Below are 18,267 nucleotides of genomic sequence, written 5' to 3'. Positions count from 1 at the left end.
TGATAGGTGCTGATCAAGCGGCTAACAGGTGCTTATCAACTGGTTCAGAAGTGTTAATTAAGCAGCTGATAGGCGCTGATCAAGCTGCTGAAAGGTGCTGATCAAGCGGCTGACAGGTGCTGATCGGGCGGCTGAGTAGGCGCTGATTGCGGGGCTCAGCATGTGCAGATCTACTGGCTGAGAGATGCAATTCACGCGGCTGAGTAGGCACTCTTCAACCTGCTGACAGGTGCTGATCAAGCGGATGACCGACTCTGATAAAGAGGATGAAAGACTATGATCACGCGGCTGTGTAGGGGCTGATTCGGGGCTGACTAGGCGCTGATCGCGCAGCTGAGAAGGCAATGGTCAAGCAGCTGACAGGCACTGATGAAGCAGTTGGCAGGCGCTGTTTAAGCGGCTTCCAGGTGCTGATCAAGCATCTGAGAGGTGCTGATCAACTGGCTGACAGGGGCTAATCAAGCACTGCTAGGCGCTGATCAATCGGCTGACAGGTACTGGTCAAGTGGCTGACAGGTGCTGATCAAGCCGCTGATAGGCGCTGATCAAGCGGCTGACAGGCGCTGATCAACTGGCTGATAGGTACTATTCAAGTGGCTGATAGGCCCTGATCAAGCTTCTGACAGGTGCTTGTCAAGCGGCTGAGAGGCACTTAACGCGCGGCTGTGTAGGCGCTTTTCAATCAGCTGAGTGGGCACTGGTCAAGTCACTGACAGGCACTGGTGAAGTGGTTGACCAGGCGCTGAATGACCAGCAGAGCAGGAAATGATCAAGCAGCTGACAAGCGCTGATCAACCGGCTGAGGGTCACTGATCATGTGGCTGAGTAGGATCTGATCACGCAGCAAAGTGGTCGTTGATCAAGCAGTTGACAGGTGCTGATATAGTGGCTGACAGGTGCTGATAAAGTGGCAGACATGTACTGATCAACCGGTTGAGTAGGCGCTGATCGCGCAGCTGATTAGGCGACGATAAAGCGCCTGACAGGCCCTGATCAAGCAAATGTGCTGATAAGTCGTGGACAGATGCTGATCTAGCTGCTGATAATCGCTGATCAAGCGGCTGACAGTACTTCACAATCGGTTGTCAGGCACATATCACACGGCTGAGTAGGCACTGATCGCGGGGCTGAGTAGGCACAGATCATGCGGCTGAGGCGATGATCCCATGGCTCAGTAAATACTAATAGCGAAGCTAATTAGGTGTTGATCAAGTGGTGTATAGGTGCTTGTCAAGCGGCTGAGAGGTGCTGACCGCGCCGCTCAATAGGTGCTGATCGAGGGGGTGATTAGGCGCTGATCAAGCATCTGACAGTCTCTGATCAAGCGGCTGACAGACTATGATCACTTCGCTGTGTAGGGGCTGATTCGCGGCTAAGTAGGCATTTTTCGCGCAGCTGAGAAGGCACTGATCAAGCGGCTTTCAGGCTCTTTTTAAGCGGCTTACAGGTGCTGATCAAGAAGCTGACAGGTGCTGATCAACTGGCTGACAGTTGCTAATGAAGCGGCTGACAGGTGATGATCAAAATGATGACAGGTGCTAATCAAGCAGCTGATAGGTGCTGATAAAGCTGCTGACAGGTGATGATCAAGCTGCTGACAGGTGCTGATCAACTGGCTGAGAAGTGTTAATTAAGCAGCTGATAGGCGCTGATCAAGCTTCTGAAAGATGCTGATAAAAAGGCTGACAGGTGCTAATCAACTGGCTGACAGGTGCTAATCAAGCGGCTGATAGGCGCTAATCATGTGGCTAACAGGTGCTGATCAAGTGGCTCAGAAGTGTTAATTAAGCAGCTGATAAGCGCTGATCAAGCTGCTGAAAGGTGCTGATCAAGCGGCTGACAGGTGCTGATCCAGTGGCTTACAGGTGGTCATCAACTGTCTGAGAGGTGCTGATCAACTGGCTGACAGGTGCTAATCAAGCAGCTGATAGGCGCTGATCAGGCTGTTGACAGGTGCTGATCAAGCGGCTGACATGTGCTGATCAACTGGCTGACAGGTTCTAATCAAGTGGCTGAGTAGGTGCTGATCGTGCAGCTGATAAGGCGATGATCAAGTGGCTAACAGGCGCTGACCCAGTGGCATACAGGTGCTGATGAACTGGCTGAGAGGTGCTGATCAACTGGCTGACAGGTGCTAATCAAGCAGCTGATAGGCGCTGATCAATCTGCTGACAGGTGCTGATCAACTGGCTTACTGGTACTGATCAAGCGGTTGAGTAGGCGCTGATCGCGCAGCTGATTAGGCGATGATAAAGCGGCTAACAGGCGCTGATCAAGCGGTTGACAGGTGCTGATAAGTCGTTGACAGATGTTGATCTAGCGGCTGATAATCGCTGATCAAGCGGCTGACAGGCGCTGATCAAGCGTCTGAAATGTGCTGATAAAGTCGTTGACAGATGCTGATCTAGCGGCTGATAATGGCTGATCAAGCGGCTGACAGTACTTCTCAATCGGCTGTCAGGCACATATCGCACGGCTGAGTACGCATTAATCGCGGGGCTGAGTAGGCACAGATCATGCGGCTGAGGTGATGATCGCATGGCACAGTAAATACTGATAGCCACGCTAATTAGGTGTTGATCAAGAGGCTTATAGGTGCTTGTCAAATGGCTGACAGGTGCTGATCGTGCCGCTCAATAGCCGCTGATGGAGGCGGTGAATAGGCGCTGATCAAGCGTGTGACAGTCTCTGATCAAGCGGCTGACAGACTGTGATCACGTGGCTGTGTAGGGGCTGATTTGCGGCTGAGTAGGCATTGATCGCGCAGCTGAGAAGGCACTGATGAAGCGGCTGGCAGGCGCTGTTTAAGCGGCTTACAGGCGCTGATCAAGCAGCTGACAGGTGCTGATCAACTGGCTGACAGGTGCTGATCCAGCGACTGACAGTTGCTGATCAACTGGCTGACAGGTGCTAATCAAGCGGCTGACAGTTGTTGATCAACATGCTGACAGGTGCTAATCAAGCAGCTGATAGGTGCTGATAAAGCTGCTGACAGGTTCTGATCAAGCAGCTGACATGTGCTGATCAACTGGCTGACAGGTTCTGATCAAATGGCTGAGTAGGCGCTGATCGTGCAGCTGATAAGGCGATGATCAAGCGGCTAACAGGCGCTGAACCAGTGGCTTACACCCGCTGATCAACTGGCTGACAGGTGCTAATCAAGCAGCTTACAGGTGCTGATCAACTGGCTGACAGTTGCTAATGAAGCGGCTGACAGGTGTTGATCAAAATGATGACAGGTGCTAATCAAGCAGCTGATAGGTGCTGATAAAGCTGCTTACAGGTGATGATCAAGCTGCTGACAGGTGCTGATCAACTGGCTGACTGGTACTGATCAAGCGGCTGAGTAGGCTCTGATCATGCAGCTCATTAGGTGATGAGAAAGCGGGTAACAGGCACTGATCAAGCAGCTGACATGTGATGATCAAGTGGCTCCCAGGTGCTGATCAAGCGGCTGATCGGCGCTGATTAAGGGGCTGACAGGTGCTGATCAACTGGCTGAAATGTACTTGTCAAGCGGCTGACAGACACTAATCGGGCGTCTGATTTTGGGGCTCAGTAGGCACAGATCAACTGGCCGAAAGATGCTATTCGCACGGCTGAGTTGGTGCTTTTCAATCGGCTGAGCGGAAAGTGGTCAAGCGCTGATGAAGCTGCTGACAGCTGCTTAACAAGCGGCTGACAATTGCTGATCAACTGGCTGACAGGGGCTAATCAAGTGGCTGATAGGCGCTCATCAAGCGACTGAAAGGTGCTGATCAAGTGGCAGATAGGCGCTGATCAAGGGGCTGACAGGTGCTGATCAACTGGCTGAGAAGTGTTAATTAAGCAGCTGATAGGCGCTGATCAAGCTGCTGAAAGATGCTGATAAAATGGCTGACAGGTGCTCATCAACTGTCTAACAAGTGCTAATCAAGCGGATGATAGTTGCTGATCAACTGCCTGACAGTTGCTAATGAATCGGCTGACAGGTGTTGATAAACATGCTGACAGGTGATAATCAAGCATCTAATAGGTGCTGATAAAGCTGCTAAAAGGTGTTGATGAAGCTGCTTACAGGTGCTGATTAAGCGGCTTACAGGTGCTAATCAACTGGCTGACAGGTGCTAATCAAGCGGATGATAGGCGCTAATCATGTGGCTAACAGGTGCTGATCAAGTGGCTCAGAAGTGTTAATTAGGCAGCTGATAAGCGCTGATCAAGCTGCTGAAAGGTGCTGATCAAGCGGCTGACAGGTGCTGATCCAGTGGCTTACAGGTGGTGATCAACTGTCTGAGAGGTGCTGATCAACTGGCTGACAGGTGCTAATCAAGCAGCTGATAGGCGCTGATCAAGCTGTTGACAGGTGCTGATCAAGCGGCTGACAGGTGCTGATCAACTGGCTAACAGGTTCTAATCAAGTGGCTGAGTAGGCACTGATCGTGCAGCTGATAAGGTGATAATCAAGTGGCTAATAGGCGCTGACCCAGGGGCATACAGGTGCTGATGAACTGGCTGAGAGGTGCTGATCAACTGGCTGACAGGTGATAATCAAGCAGCTGATAGGCGCTGATCAAGGTGCTGACAGGTGCTGATCAACTGGCTTACTGGTACTGATCAAGTGGCTGAGTAGGCGCTGATCATGCAGCTGATTAGGCAATGATATAGCGGCTAACAGGCGCTGATCAAGCGGATGACAGGTGATGATAAAGTGGTTGAGAGGTGCTGATCATGCGGCTGATAGTCGTTGATCAAGTGGCTGTCAGGCGCAGATCGCATGGCTGAGTAGGCGCTGGTCGTGGAGCTGAGTAGGCACAGATCAAGAGGCTGAGGCGGTGATCACGTGGCTGAATAAATGATCATCGCGTGGCTGATTAGGTGCTGATCAAGAGGCTGACACGCGTTTATCAAGCTGCTGACAGGTGCTGATCAAGTGGCTGACAGGTGCTGATCAAGCGGCTGATAGGCGCTGATCAAGGGGCTGACAGGTGCTGATCAACGGGCTGACAGGTACTTCTCAAGCGGCTGACAGACACTGATCGGGCGGCTGAGTAGGCGCTGATTGGGGGGCACAGTAGGCACAGATCAACTGGCCGAAAGATGCTATTCGCGCGGCTGAGTCGGAGCTTTTAAATCGGCTGAGTGGAAAGTGGGCAAGGGCTGATCAAGCTGCTGACAGGTGCTTAACAAGCGGCTGACAATTGCTGATCAACTGGCTGACAGGGCCTAATCAAGCCACTGATAGGCACTGATCAAGCTTCTGACAGGTGCTTGTCAAGCGGCTGAGAGGCACTTTTCTCGCTGCTGTGTAGGCGCTTTTCAATCAGCTGAGAGGGCACTGGTCAAGTTTCTAACAGCCACTGATGAAGTGGTTGACGAGGCGCTGAATGACCAGCAGAGCAGGAAATGATCAAGCGCCTGACAGGAGAAGATCAACCGGCTGAGCGTCACTGACCGCATGGCTGAGTAGGCTCTGATCATGCAGCAAAGTGGGCGCTGATCTAGCGGTTGACAGGTGATGATCAATAGACTGACAGGTGTTAATCAAGCAGCTGATACGCACTGATCAACCTGCTGACAGGTGCTGATCAAGCGGATGACAGGTGCTGATCAACTGGCTGACAGGTGCTAATGAAGCGACTCTCAGGTGCTGATCAACTGGCTGACAGGTGCTAATCAAGTGGCTGATAGGCCCTGATCAATCTGCTGACAGGTGCTGATCAACTGGCTGCCAGGTGCTGATCAAGCAGCTGATACTCGCTGCTCAAGCTGCTGACAGGTGCTGATCATCTGGCTGACAGGTGCTAATCAAGCGGCTTATAGGCGATGATCAAGGTGCTGACAGGTGCTGATCAACTGGCTGACAGGTTCTAAACAAGCAGCTGATAGGCGCTGATTGCGCAGCTGAAAATGCAATGATCAAGCTTTTGACAGGTTCTGATCAAGAGGCTGAGAGGTGCTGATCAACTGGCTGACAGGTGCTAATCACACGGCTGATAGTCGATGATCAAGGTGCTGACAGGTGCTGATCAACTGGCTGACAGGTGCTAAACAAGCAGCTGATAGGCGCTGATTGCGCAGCTGAGAATGCAATGATCAACCAGCTGACAGGCACTGATCAATCGGTAGGCAGGTTTTGATCAACTGGCTGAAAAGTACTAATCAAGTAGCTGATAGGCGATGATCAAGGTGCTGACAGGTGCTGTTCAACTGGCTGACAGGTGCTAAACAAGCAGCTGATAGGCGCTGATTGCGCAGCTGAGAATGCAATGATCAAGCTGTTGACAGGTTCTGATCAAGAGGCTGACAGGTGCTGATCAACTGGCTGACAGGTGCTAATGAAGCAGCTGACAGGTGCTGATCAATTGGCTGACAGGTGCTGATCAACTAGCTGACAGGTGCTAATCAAGTGGCTAATAGGCCCTGATCAAGCTGCTGACAGGTGATTTTCAGGCGGCTGACTGGTGCTTATCGCACGGCTGCATTGACGCTTTTCAATCGGCTGAGTGGGTAGTGTTCAAGCAGCTGACAGGCGCTAATCAAGCGGCTGACAGGTGCTCATAAAGTCGTTGACGGTGCTGATCAAGCGACTGATATTCGCTGATAAAGTGGCTGACAGTACTTCTCAAGTGTCTGTCAGGCGCACATCGCACGGCTGAGTAGGCGCTGATCGCGGGGCTGAGTAGACACAGATCAAGCGGCTGAGGTGATGATCGTGCGGCTGAGTAAATGATGATCGCGTGGCTGATTAGGTGCTGGTCAAGAGGCTGACACGCGTTTATCAAGCTGCTGACAGGTGATGATCAACTGGCTGACTGGTACTGATCAAGCTGCTGAGTACACGCTGATCATGCAGCTGGTTAGACAATGATAAGGTGGCTAACAGGCGCTGATCAAGCAGCTGATAGGTGCTCATCAAGCGGCTGACAGGTGCAGATGAACGGCTGATAGGCGCTCATCAAGCGGCTGACAGGTGCTGATCAACTGGCTGATAGGTACTATTCAAGTGGCTGATAGGCCCTGATCAAGCTTCTGACAGGTGCTTGTCAAGCGGCTCAGAGGCACTTATCGCGCAGCGGCGTAGGCGCTTTTCAATCAGCTGAGTGGGCACTGGTCAAGTGGCTGACAGGCACTGATGAAGTGGTTGACCAGGCGCTGAATGACCAGCAGTGCAGGAAATGATCAAGCGGCTGACAGGCGCTGATCAACCGGCTGAGGGTCACTGATCACGTGGCTGAGTAGGATCTGATCACGCAGAAAATTGGTCGCTGCTCAAGCAGTGGACAGGTGCTGATAGAGTGGCTGACAGGTGGTGATCAACTGGCTGAGAGGTGCTGATCAACTGGCTGACAGGTGCTGATCAACTGGCTGACAGTTGTTGATCAAGTGGCTGATAGGCCCTGATCAATCTGCTGACAGGTGCTGATCACTGGCTGAGAGGTGCTGATCAAGCAGCTGATACTCGCTGCTCAAGCTGCTGAGAGGTGCTGATCATCTGGCTGACAGGTGCTGATCAAGCAGCTGATACTCGCTGCTCAAGCTGCTGACAGGTGCTGATCATCTGGCTGACAGGTGCTAATCAAGCGGCTGATAGGCGATGATCAAGGTGCTGACAGGTGCTGATCAACTGGCTGACAGGTGCTAAACAAGTAGCTGATAGGTGCTGATTGCGCAGCTGAGAACACAATGATCAAGCAGCTGACAGGCACTGATCAATCGGTAGGCAGGTGCTGATCAACTGGCTGACAAGTGCTAATCAAGTAGCTGATAGGCGATGATCAAGCTGCTGACAGGTTCTGATCAAGAGGCTGACAAGTGCTGATAAAGTTGTTGACAGATGTTGATCTAGCAGCTGATAATCGCTGATCAAGCGGCTGACAGGTGCTGATCGCGCCGCTCAATAGGCGCTGATGGAGGGGGTGATTAGGCGCTGATCAAGCGTCTGACAGTCTCTGATGAAATGGCTGACAGACTATGATCACGCGGCTGTGTAGGAGATGATTCGCGGCTGAGTAGGCGTTGATCGCGCAGCTGAGAATGCACTTATCAAGCAGATGGCGGGCGCTGTTTAAGCGGCTTACAGATGCTGATCAAGCATCTCACAGGTGCTGAACAATTCGCTGACAGTTGCTAATGAAGCGGATGACAGGTGTTGATCAACATGCTGACAGGTGCTAATCAAGCAGCTGTTAGGTGCTGATCAAGCTGCTGACAGGTGCTAATCAAGCTGCTGACAGGTGCTGATTAAGCGGCTGACAGGTGCTAAGCAACTGGCTGACAGGTGCTAATCAAGCGGCTGATAGGCGCTGATCAAGCGGCTGACAGGTGCTGATCAACAGCCTGAGAAGTGTTAATTAAGCAGCTGATAGGTGCTGATCAAGCTGCTGAATGGTGCTGATCAAGCGGCTGACAGGTGCTGATCCAGTGGCTTACAGGTGGTGATCAACTGGCTGAGAGGTGCTGATCAACTGGCTGAGAGGTGCTGATCAACTGGCTGACAGTTGCTGATCAAGTGGCTGATAGGCCCTGATCAATCTGCTGACAGGTGCTGATCAACTGGCTGAGAGGTGCTGATCAAGCAGCTGATATTCGCTGCTCAAGCTGCTGACAGGTGCTGATCATCTGGCTGACAGGTGCTAATCAAGTAGCTGATAGGCGATGATCAAGCTGCTGACAGGTGCTGATCAAGCGGTGGACAGGTTCTGATACAGCGGCTAACAGGTGCTGATAATGTGGCTGACAGTTAATGATCAAGCTGCTTATAGGGGCTGCCCTAGCGCCTTACAGTTGCTGATAAAGTGGCTGAAAGGTGCAAATGAAGTGGCTGACAGGTGCTGATCAACTGGCTGACAGGTACTGATCAAGTGGCTGATAGGCCCTGATCAAGCTGCTGACAGGTGCTGATTAAGCGGCTGACAGGTGCTAATCAACTGGCTGACAGGTGCTAATCAAGCGGCTGATAGGCGCTGATCAAGCGGCTAACAGGTGCTGATCAACTGGCTGAGAAATGTTAATTAAGCTGCTGATAGGTGCTGATCAAGCTGCTGAATGGTGCTGATCAAGCGACTGACAGGTGGTGATCCAGTGGCTTACAGGTGCTGATCAACTGGCTGACAGGTACTACTCAAGCGGCTGACAGACACGGACTGGGCGGCTGTGTAGGCGTTCATTGCGGGGCTCAGTAGGCGCAGAATCAACTGGGTGAGAGATGCAATTCTCGCGGCTGAGTAGGCACTTTTCAACCTGCAGACAGTTGCTGATCAAGCGGATGACTGACTCTGATAAAGAGGCTGACAGACTATGATCACGTGGCTGTGGAGGGGCTGATTCGCGGCTGAGTAGGTGCTGATCGCGCAGCTGAGAAAGCAATGATCCAGCAGCTGACAGGCACTGATGAAGCGGCTGGCAGGTGCTGTTTAATCGGCTTACAGGTGCTGATCAAGCGGCTGACAGGAGCAAATCAAGTGGATGACAGTTGCTAATGAAGCGGCTGACAGGTGTTGATCAACATACTGACAGGTGCTAATCAAGCAGCTGATAGGTGCTGATAAAGCTGCTGACAGGTGCTGATCAAGCGGTTGACAGGTTCTGATACAGCGGCTAACAGGTGCTGATAATGTGGCTGACAGTTAATGATCAAGCTGCTTATAGGGGCTGCCCTAGCGCCTGACAGTTGCTGATAAATTGGCTGACAGATGCAAATGAAGTGGCTGACAGGTGCTGATCAACTAGCTGACAGGTACAGATCAAGTTGCTGACAGATGCTTCTCAAGTGGCTGACAGGCGCTTATCGCGTGGATGCGTATGCGTTTATCAATCAGCTGAGTGGGCAGTGCTCAAGGGTCTGACAGGCACTGATCTAGTGGTTTTCCAGGCGCTGAATGACCATCAGAGCAGGAAATGATCAAGCCGCAGACAGGCGCTGATCAGCCGCCTGAGGGTCACTGATCCTGTGGCTGAGTAGGCTCTGATTACGCAGCTAAGCGGGCACTGATCACGCTGTTGAGAGTTGCTGTTATATTGGCTGACAGGTGCTGATAAAGTGGCTGACAGGTACTGATGAAGCTGCTGACACCCGTTTATCAAGCGGCTGACAGGTGCTGATCAAGTGGCTGACAGGTACTTCTCAAGAGGCTGACAGTCACTGATCGGGCGGCTGAGTAGGCGCTGATCGTGCGGCTCAGTAGGAGCAGATCAACTGGCTGAGAGATGCTATTTGCCCTGCTGAATAGGCACTGTTCAACAGGCTGACAGGTGCTGATCAAGCAGCTGACAGACACTGATCTCGCGGATGATTAAGCACTGATAGCGCAGCTCAGTAAGTGTTGATTAAGCGGTTTACAGGTGCTTGTAAAGCGGCTGACAGGCGCTTATAGCTCGGCTGCATAGGCGCTTTTCAATCTGCTGAGTGGGCAGTGGTCAAGCGGCTGACTGACACTGATCAAGTGGTTGACCAGGCGCTGAATGACCAGCAGAGCAGGAAATGATCAAGCGCCTGACAGGAGAAGATCAACCGGCTGAGCGTCACTGACCGCGTGGCTGAGTAGGCTCTGTTCATGCAGCAAAGTGGGTGCTGATCTAGCGGTTGACAAGTGATGATCAATAGACAGACAGGTGTTAATCGAGTAGCTGATCCTCACTGATCAACCTGCTGACAGGTGCTGATCAAGCGGATTACAGGTGCTGCTCAACTGGCTGACAGGTGCTAATGAAGCGACTCTCAGGTGCTGTTCAACTGGCTGACAGGTGCTAATGAAGCGGCTGACAGGTGCTGATCAATTGGCTGACAGGTGCTGATCAACTAGCTGACAGGTGCTAATCAAGTGGCTAATAGACCCTCATCAAGCTGCTGACAGGTGATTTTCAGGCGGCTTACTGGTGCTTATCGCGCGGCTGCATTGGCGCTTTTCAATCGGCTGAGTGGACAGTGGTCAAGCAGCTGACAGGCACTAATCAAGCGGCTGACAGGTGCTGATAAAGTCGTTGACAGGTGCTGATCAAGCGACTGATAGTCGCTGATAAAGTGGCTGACAGTACTTCTCAAGTGTCTACCAGGCCCACCTCGCACGGCTGAGTAGGCGCTGATCGCGGGGCTGAGTAGACAAAGATGAAGCGGCTGAGGCGATGATCGTGCGGCTGAGTAAATGATGATCGCGTGGCTGATTAGGTGCTGGTCCAGTGGCTGCCAGGTACTTCTCAAGCGGCTGACAGGCACTGATCAAGTGGATGACCAGGAGCTGAATGACCAGCAGAGCAGGAAACGATCAAGCGGCTGACTGGTGCTGATCAACTGCCTGACAGGTTCTGATCAAGCGGCTGAGTAGGCACTGACTGCGGGGCTCAGTAGGCAGAGATAAACAGGCTGAAAGATGCTATTCGCATGGATGAGTCGGTGCTTTTCAATCGGCTGAGTGGAAAGTGGTCAAGCGCTGATCAAGCTGCTGACAGGTGCATAACAAGCGTCTGACAATTGCTGATCAAGTGGCTGACAGGGGCTAATCAAGCAGCTGATAGGTGATGATAAAGCTGCTGACAGGTGCTGATCAAGCGGTTGACAGGTTCTGATACAGTGGCTAACAGGGGCTGATTATGTGGCTGACAGTTAATGATCAAGCTGCTTATAGGGGCTGCCCTTGTGCCTGACAGTTGCTGATAAAGTGGCTGACAGGTGCAAATGAAGTGGCTGACAGGTGCTGATCAACTGGCTGACAGGTACTGATCAAGTGGCTGATAGGCCCTGATCAAGCTGCTGACAGGTGCTGATTAAGCGGCTGACAGGTGCTAATCAACTGGCTGACAGGTGCTAATCAAGCGGCTGATAGGCGCTGATCAAGCGGCTAACAGGTGCTGATCAACTGGCTGAGAAGTGTTAATTAAGCAGCTGAGAGGTGCTGATCAAGCTACTGAAAGTTGCTTATCAAGCGGCTGACAGGTGCTGATCCAGTGGCTTACAGGTGCTGATCAACTGGCTTAGAGGTGCTGATCAACTGGCTGACAGGGAATTCTCAAGCGGCTGACAGGCACGGACCGGGCGGCTGAGTAGGCATTCATTGCGGGGCTCAGTAAGCGCAGAATCAACTGGGTGAGAGATGCAATTCACGCGGCTGAGTAGGCACTCTTCAACCTTCAGACAGTTGCTGATCAAGCGGATGACTGACTCTGATAAAGAGGCTGACAGAATATGTTCACGTGGCTGTGGAGGGGCTGATTCGCGGCTGAGTAGGCGCTGATCGTGCAGCTGAGAAGGCAATGATCCAGCAGCTGACAGGCACTGATGAAGCGGCTGGCAGGTGCTGTTTAATCGGCTTACAGGTGCTGATCAAGCAGCTGACAGGTGCTGATCAAGCGGCTGACAGGAGCTAATCAAGGGGCTGACAGTTGCTTATGAAGCGGCTGACAGGTGTTGATGAACATGCTGACAGGTGCTAATCAAGCAGCTGATAGGTGCTGATAAAGCTGCTGACAGGTGCTGATCAAGCGGTTGACAGGTTCTGATACAGCGGCTAACAGGTGCTGATAATGTGGCTGACAGTTAATGATCAAGCTGCTTATAGGGGCTGCCCTAGCGCCTGACAGTTGCTGATAAAGTGGCTGACAGGTGCAAATGAAGTGGCTGACAGGTGCTGATCAACTGGCTGGCAGGTACTGATCAAGTTGCTGACACATACTTCTCAAGTGGCGGACGGGCGCTTATCGCGTGGATGCGTATGCGTTTATCAATCAGCTGAGTGGGCACTGGTCAAGGGGCTGACAGGCACTGATCTAGTGGTTGTCCAGGCGCTGAATGACCATCAGAGCAGGAAATGATCAAGCCGCTGACAGGCGCTGATCAGCCGCCTGAGGGTCACTGATCCTGTGGCTGAGTAGGCTCTGATTATGCAGCTAAGCGGGCACTGTTCAAGCTGTTGAGAGTTGCTGATATATTGGCTGACAGGTGCTGACAAAGTGGATGACAGGTACTGATCAAGCTGCTGACACGCGTTTATCAAGCGGCTGACAGGTGCTGATCAAGTGGCTGACAGGTACTTCTCAAGAGGCTGACAGTCACTGATCGAACGGCTGATTAGGCGCTTATCGTGGGGCTCAGTAGGAGCAGATCAACTGGCTGAGAGATGCTATTTGCGCGGCTGAATAGGCACTGTTCAACCGGCTGACAGGTGCTCATCAAGCAGCTGACAGGTGCTGATTAAGCGGCTGACAGGTGCTAATCAACTGGCTGACAGGTGCTAATCAAGCGGCTGATAGGCGCTGATCAAGCGGCTGACAGGTGCTGATCAACAGCCTGAGAAGTGTTAATTAAGCAGGTGATAGGTGCTGATCAAGCGGCTGACAGGTGCTGATCCAGTGGCTTACAGGTGGTGATCAACTGGCTGAGAGGTGCTGATCAACTGGCTGACAGGTGCTGATCAACTGGCTGACAGTTGCTGATCAAGTGGCATATAGGCCCTGATCAATCTGCTGACAGGTGCTGATCAACTGGCTGAGAGGTGCTCATAAACTGGCTGACAGGTGCTAATCAAGCGGCTGATAGGCGATGATCAAGGTGCTGACAGGTGCTGATCAACTGGCTGACAGGTGCTAAACAAGCAGCTGATAGGTGCTGATTGCGCAGCTGAAAACACAATGATCAAGCAGCTGACAGGCACTGATCAATCGGTAGGCAGGTGCTGATCAACTGGCTGACAAGTGCTAATCAAGTAGCTGAGAGGCGATGATCAAGCTGCTGACAGGTTCTGATCAAGGGCCTGACAGGTGCTGATAAAGTTGTTGACAGATGTTGATCTAGCGGCTGATAATCGCTGATCAAGCGGCTGACAGGTGCTGATCGCGCCGCTCAATAGGCGCTGATGGAGGGGGTGATTAGGCGCTGATCAAGCGTCTGACAGTCTCTGATCAAATGGCTGACAGACTATAATCACGCGGCTGTGTAGGAGATGATTCGCGGCTGAGTAGGCGTTGATCGCGCAGCTGAGAATGCACTTATCAAGCAGATGGCGGGCGCTGTTTAAGCGGCTTACAGATGCTGATCAAGCATCTCACAGGTGCTGATCAACTCGCTGACAGTTGCTAATGAAGCGGATGACAGGTGTTGATCAACATGCTGACAGGTGCTAATCAAGCAGCTGTTAGGTGCTGATCAAGCTGCTGACAGGTGCTGATCAAGCTGCTGACAGGTGCTGATTAAGCGGCTGACAGGTGCTAATCAACTGGCTGACAGGTGCTAATGAAGCGGCTGATAGGCGCTGATCAAGCGGCTGACAGATGCTGATCAACAGCCTGAGAAGTGTTAATTAAGCAGCTGATAGGTGCCATTCAAGCTGCTGAATGGTGCTGATCAACTGGCTGACAGGTGCTGATCCAGTGGCTTACAGGTGGTGATCAACTGGCTGAGAGGTGCTGATCTACTGGCTGACAGGTGCTAATCAAGCGGCTGATAGGCGATGATCAAGGTGCTGACAGGTGCTGATCAACTGGCTGACAGGTGCTAAACAAGTAGCTGATAGGTGCTGATTGCGCAGCTGAGAATACAATGATCAAGCAGCTGACAGGCACTGATCAATCGGTAGGCAGGTGCTGATCAACTGGCGGACAAGTGCTAATCAAGTAGCTGATAGGCGATGATCAAGCTGCTGACAGGTTCTGATCAAGAGGCTGACAGGTGCTGATCAACTGGCTGACAGGTGCTAATCACACGGCTGATAGGCGATGATCAAGGGGCTGACAGGTGCTGTTCAACTGGCTGACAGGTGCTGATCAAATGGCTGACAGGTGCTGATCAATTGGCTGACAGGTGCTGATCAACTAGCTGACAGGTGCTAATCAAGTGGCTAATAGGCCCTGATCAAGCTGCTGACAGGTGATTTTCAGGCGGCTCACTGGTGCTTATCGCGCGGCTGCATTGGCGCTTTTCAATGGGCTGAGTGGGCAGTGGTCAAGCAGCTGACAGGCACTAATCAAGCGGCTGACAGGTGCTGATAAAGTCGTTGACAGGTGCTGATCAAGCGACTGATAGTCGCTGATAAAGTGGCTGACAGTACTTCTCAAGTGTCTGTCAGGCACACCTCGCACGGCTGAGTAGGCGCTGATCGCGGGGCTGAGTAGACACAGATCAAGCGGCTGAGGCGATGATCGTGCGGCTGAGTAAATGATGATCGCGTGGCTGATTAGATGCAGGTCAAGTGGCTGCCAGGTACTTCTCAAGCGGCTGACAGGCACTGATCAAGTGGATGACCAGGAGCTGAATGACCAGCAGAGCAGGAAATGATCAAGCGGCTGACTGGTGCTGATCAACTGCCTGACAGGTTCTGACCAAGCGGCTGAGTAGGTGCTGATCGTGAAGCTGATAAGGCGATGATCAAGCGGCTGATAGTGGTTGATCAAGTGGCTGTCAGGCACAGATCGCATGGCTTAGTAGGTGCTGGTCATGGGGCTGAGTAGGCACAGATGAAGAGGCTGAGGCGATGATCGCGGGGCTGAGTAAATGATCATCGTGTGGCTGATTAGGTGCTGATCAAGAGGCTGACAGGTGCTTAACAAGCGGCTGACAATTGCTGATCAACTGGCTGACAGGGGCTAATCAAGCCACTGATAGGCGCTGACCAAGCGGCTGACAGGTGCTGGTCAACTGGCTGACAGGTGCTAATCAAGCGGCTGATAGGTGCAGATCAAGCTGCTGACAGGTGCTGATCAAGTGGCTGACAGGTACTTGTCAAGCGGCTGACAAGCACTGATCGGGCAGCTGTGTAGGCACTGACTGCGGGGCTCCGTAGGCACAGATCAACTGGCTGAAAGATGCTCTTCACGCGGTTGAGTCTTTGCTTTTCAATCGGCTGAGTGGAAAGTGGTCAAGCGCTGATCAAATTGCTGACAGGTGAATAAAAAGCGGCTGACAATTGCTGATCAAGTGGCTGACAGGGGCTAATCAAGCAGCTGATAGGTGCTGATAAAGCTGCTGACAGGTGCTGATCAAGCGGTTGACAGGTTCTGATACAGCGGCTAACACGTGCTGATAATGTGGCTGACAGTTAATGATCAAGCTGCTTATAGGGGCTGCCCTAGCGCCTGACAGTTGCTGATAAAGTGGCTGACAGGTGCAAATGAAGTGGCTGACAGGTGCTGATCAAGTTGCTGACAGATGCTTCTCAAGTGGCTGACAGGCGCTTATCGCGTGGATGCGTATGCGTTTACCAATCAGCTGAGTGGGCACTGGTCAAGGGGCTGACAGGCACTGATCTAGTGGTTGTCCAGGCGCTGAATGACCATCAGAGCAGGAAATGATCAAGCCGCTGACAGGCGCTGATCAGCCCGCTGAGGGTCACTGATCCTGTGGCGGAGTAGGCTCTGATTACGCAGCTAAGCGGGCACTGATCAAGCTGTTGAGAGTTGCTGATATATTGGCTGACAGGTTCTGATAAAGTGGCTGACAGGTACTGATCAAGCTGCTAACATGCGTTTATCAAGCGGCTGACAGGTGCTGATCAAGTGGCTGACAGGTACTTCTCGAGAGGCTGACAGTCACTGATCGGGCGGCTGAGTAGGCGCTGATCATGGGGCTCAGTAGGAGCAGATCAACTGGCTGAGAGATGCTATTTGCGCGGCTGAATAGGCAGTGTTCAACCGGCTGACAGGTGCTGATCAAGCAGCTGACAGACACTGATCTCGCGGCTGTTTAAGCACTGATAGCGCAGCTCAGTAAGTGTTGATCAAGCGGTTTACAGGTGCTTGTCAAGCGGCTGAGAAGCACTGATCTGGCGGCTGTGTAGGCACTGACAGCGGGGCTCAGTAGGCACAGATCAACTGGCTTAAAGATGCTATTCACGCGGTTGAGTCTTTGCTTTTCAATCAGCTGAGTGAAAATTGGTCAAGCGCTGATCATGCTGCTGACAGGTGCATAACAAGCGGCTGACAATCGCTGATGAAGTGGCTGACAGGGGCTAATCAAGCAGCTGATAGGTGCTGATAAAGCTGCTGACAGGTGCTGATCAAGCGGTGGACAGGTTCTGATACAGCGGCTAACAGGTGCTGATAATGTGGCTGAGAGTTAATGATCAAGCTGCTTATAGGGGCTGCCCTAGCGCCTGACAGTTGCTGATAAAGTGGCTGACAGGTGCAAATGAAGTGGCTGACAGGTGCTGATTAACTGGCTGACAGGTACTGATCAAGTGGCTGATAGGCCCTGATCAAGCTGCTGACAGGTGCTGATTAAGCGGCTGACAGGTGCTAATCAACTGGCTGACAGGTGCTAATCAAGCATCTGATAGGCGCTGATTAAGCGGCTAACAGGTGCTGATCAACTGGCTGAGAAGTGTTAATTAAGCAGCTGATAGGTGCTGATCAAGCTGCTGAAAGTTGCTGATCAAGCGGCTGACAGGTGCTGATCCAGTGGCTTACAGGTGCTGATCAACTGGCTTAGAGGTGCTGATCAGCTGGCTGACAGGTACTTCTCAAGCGGCTGACAGCACGGACCGGGCGGCTGAGTAGGAGTTCATTGCGGGGCTCAGTAGGCGCAGATCAACTGGGTGAGAGATGCAATTCGCGCGGCTGAGTAGGCACTCTTCAACCTGCAGACAGTTGCTGATCAAACGGATGACTGACTCTGATAAAGACGCTGACAGACTATGAACACGTGGCTGTGGAGGGGCTGATTCGCGGCTGAGTAGGCGCTGATCGCGCAGCTGAAAAGGCAATGATCCAACAGCTGACAGGCACTGATGAAGCGGCTGGCAGGTGCTGTTTAATCGGCTTACAGGTGCTGATCAAGCAGCTGACAGGTGCTCATCAACTGGCTGACAGGTGCTAATCAAGCGGCTGACAGTTGCTGATCAACTGGCTGACAGTTGCTAATGAAGCGTCTGCCAGGTGTTGATCAACATGCTGACAGGTGCTAATCAAGCAGCTGATAGGTGCTGATAAAGCTGCTGACAGGTGCTGATCAAGCGGTTGACAGGTTCTGATAAAGCGGCTAACACGGGCTGATAATGTGGCTGACAGTTAATGATCAAGCTGCTTATAGGGGCTGCCCTAGCGCCTGACAGTTGCTGATAAAGTGGCTGACAGGTGCAAATGAAGTGGCTGACAGGTGCTGATCAACTGGCTGACAGGTACTGATCAAGTGGCTGATAGGCCCTGATCAAGTTGCTGACAGATGCTTCTCAAGTGGCTGACAGGCGCTTATCGTGTGGATGCGTATGCGTTTATCAATCAGCTGAGTGGGCACTGGTCAAGGGGCTGACAGGCACTGATCTAGTGGTTGTCCAGGCGCTGAATGACCATCAGAGCAGGAAATGA

This window comes from Bubalus kerabau, unplaced genomic scaffold (assembly GCF_029407905.1).
Source record: "Bubalus kerabau isolate K-KA32 ecotype Philippines breed swamp buffalo unplaced genomic scaffold, PCC_UOA_SB_1v2 scaffold_25, whole genome shotgun sequence".
NCBI classification, from domain to species: domain Eukaryota; kingdom Metazoa; phylum Chordata; class Mammalia; order Artiodactyla; family Bovidae; genus Bubalus; species Bubalus kerabau.
Note: the sequence above shows the minus strand (reverse complement) of the source record.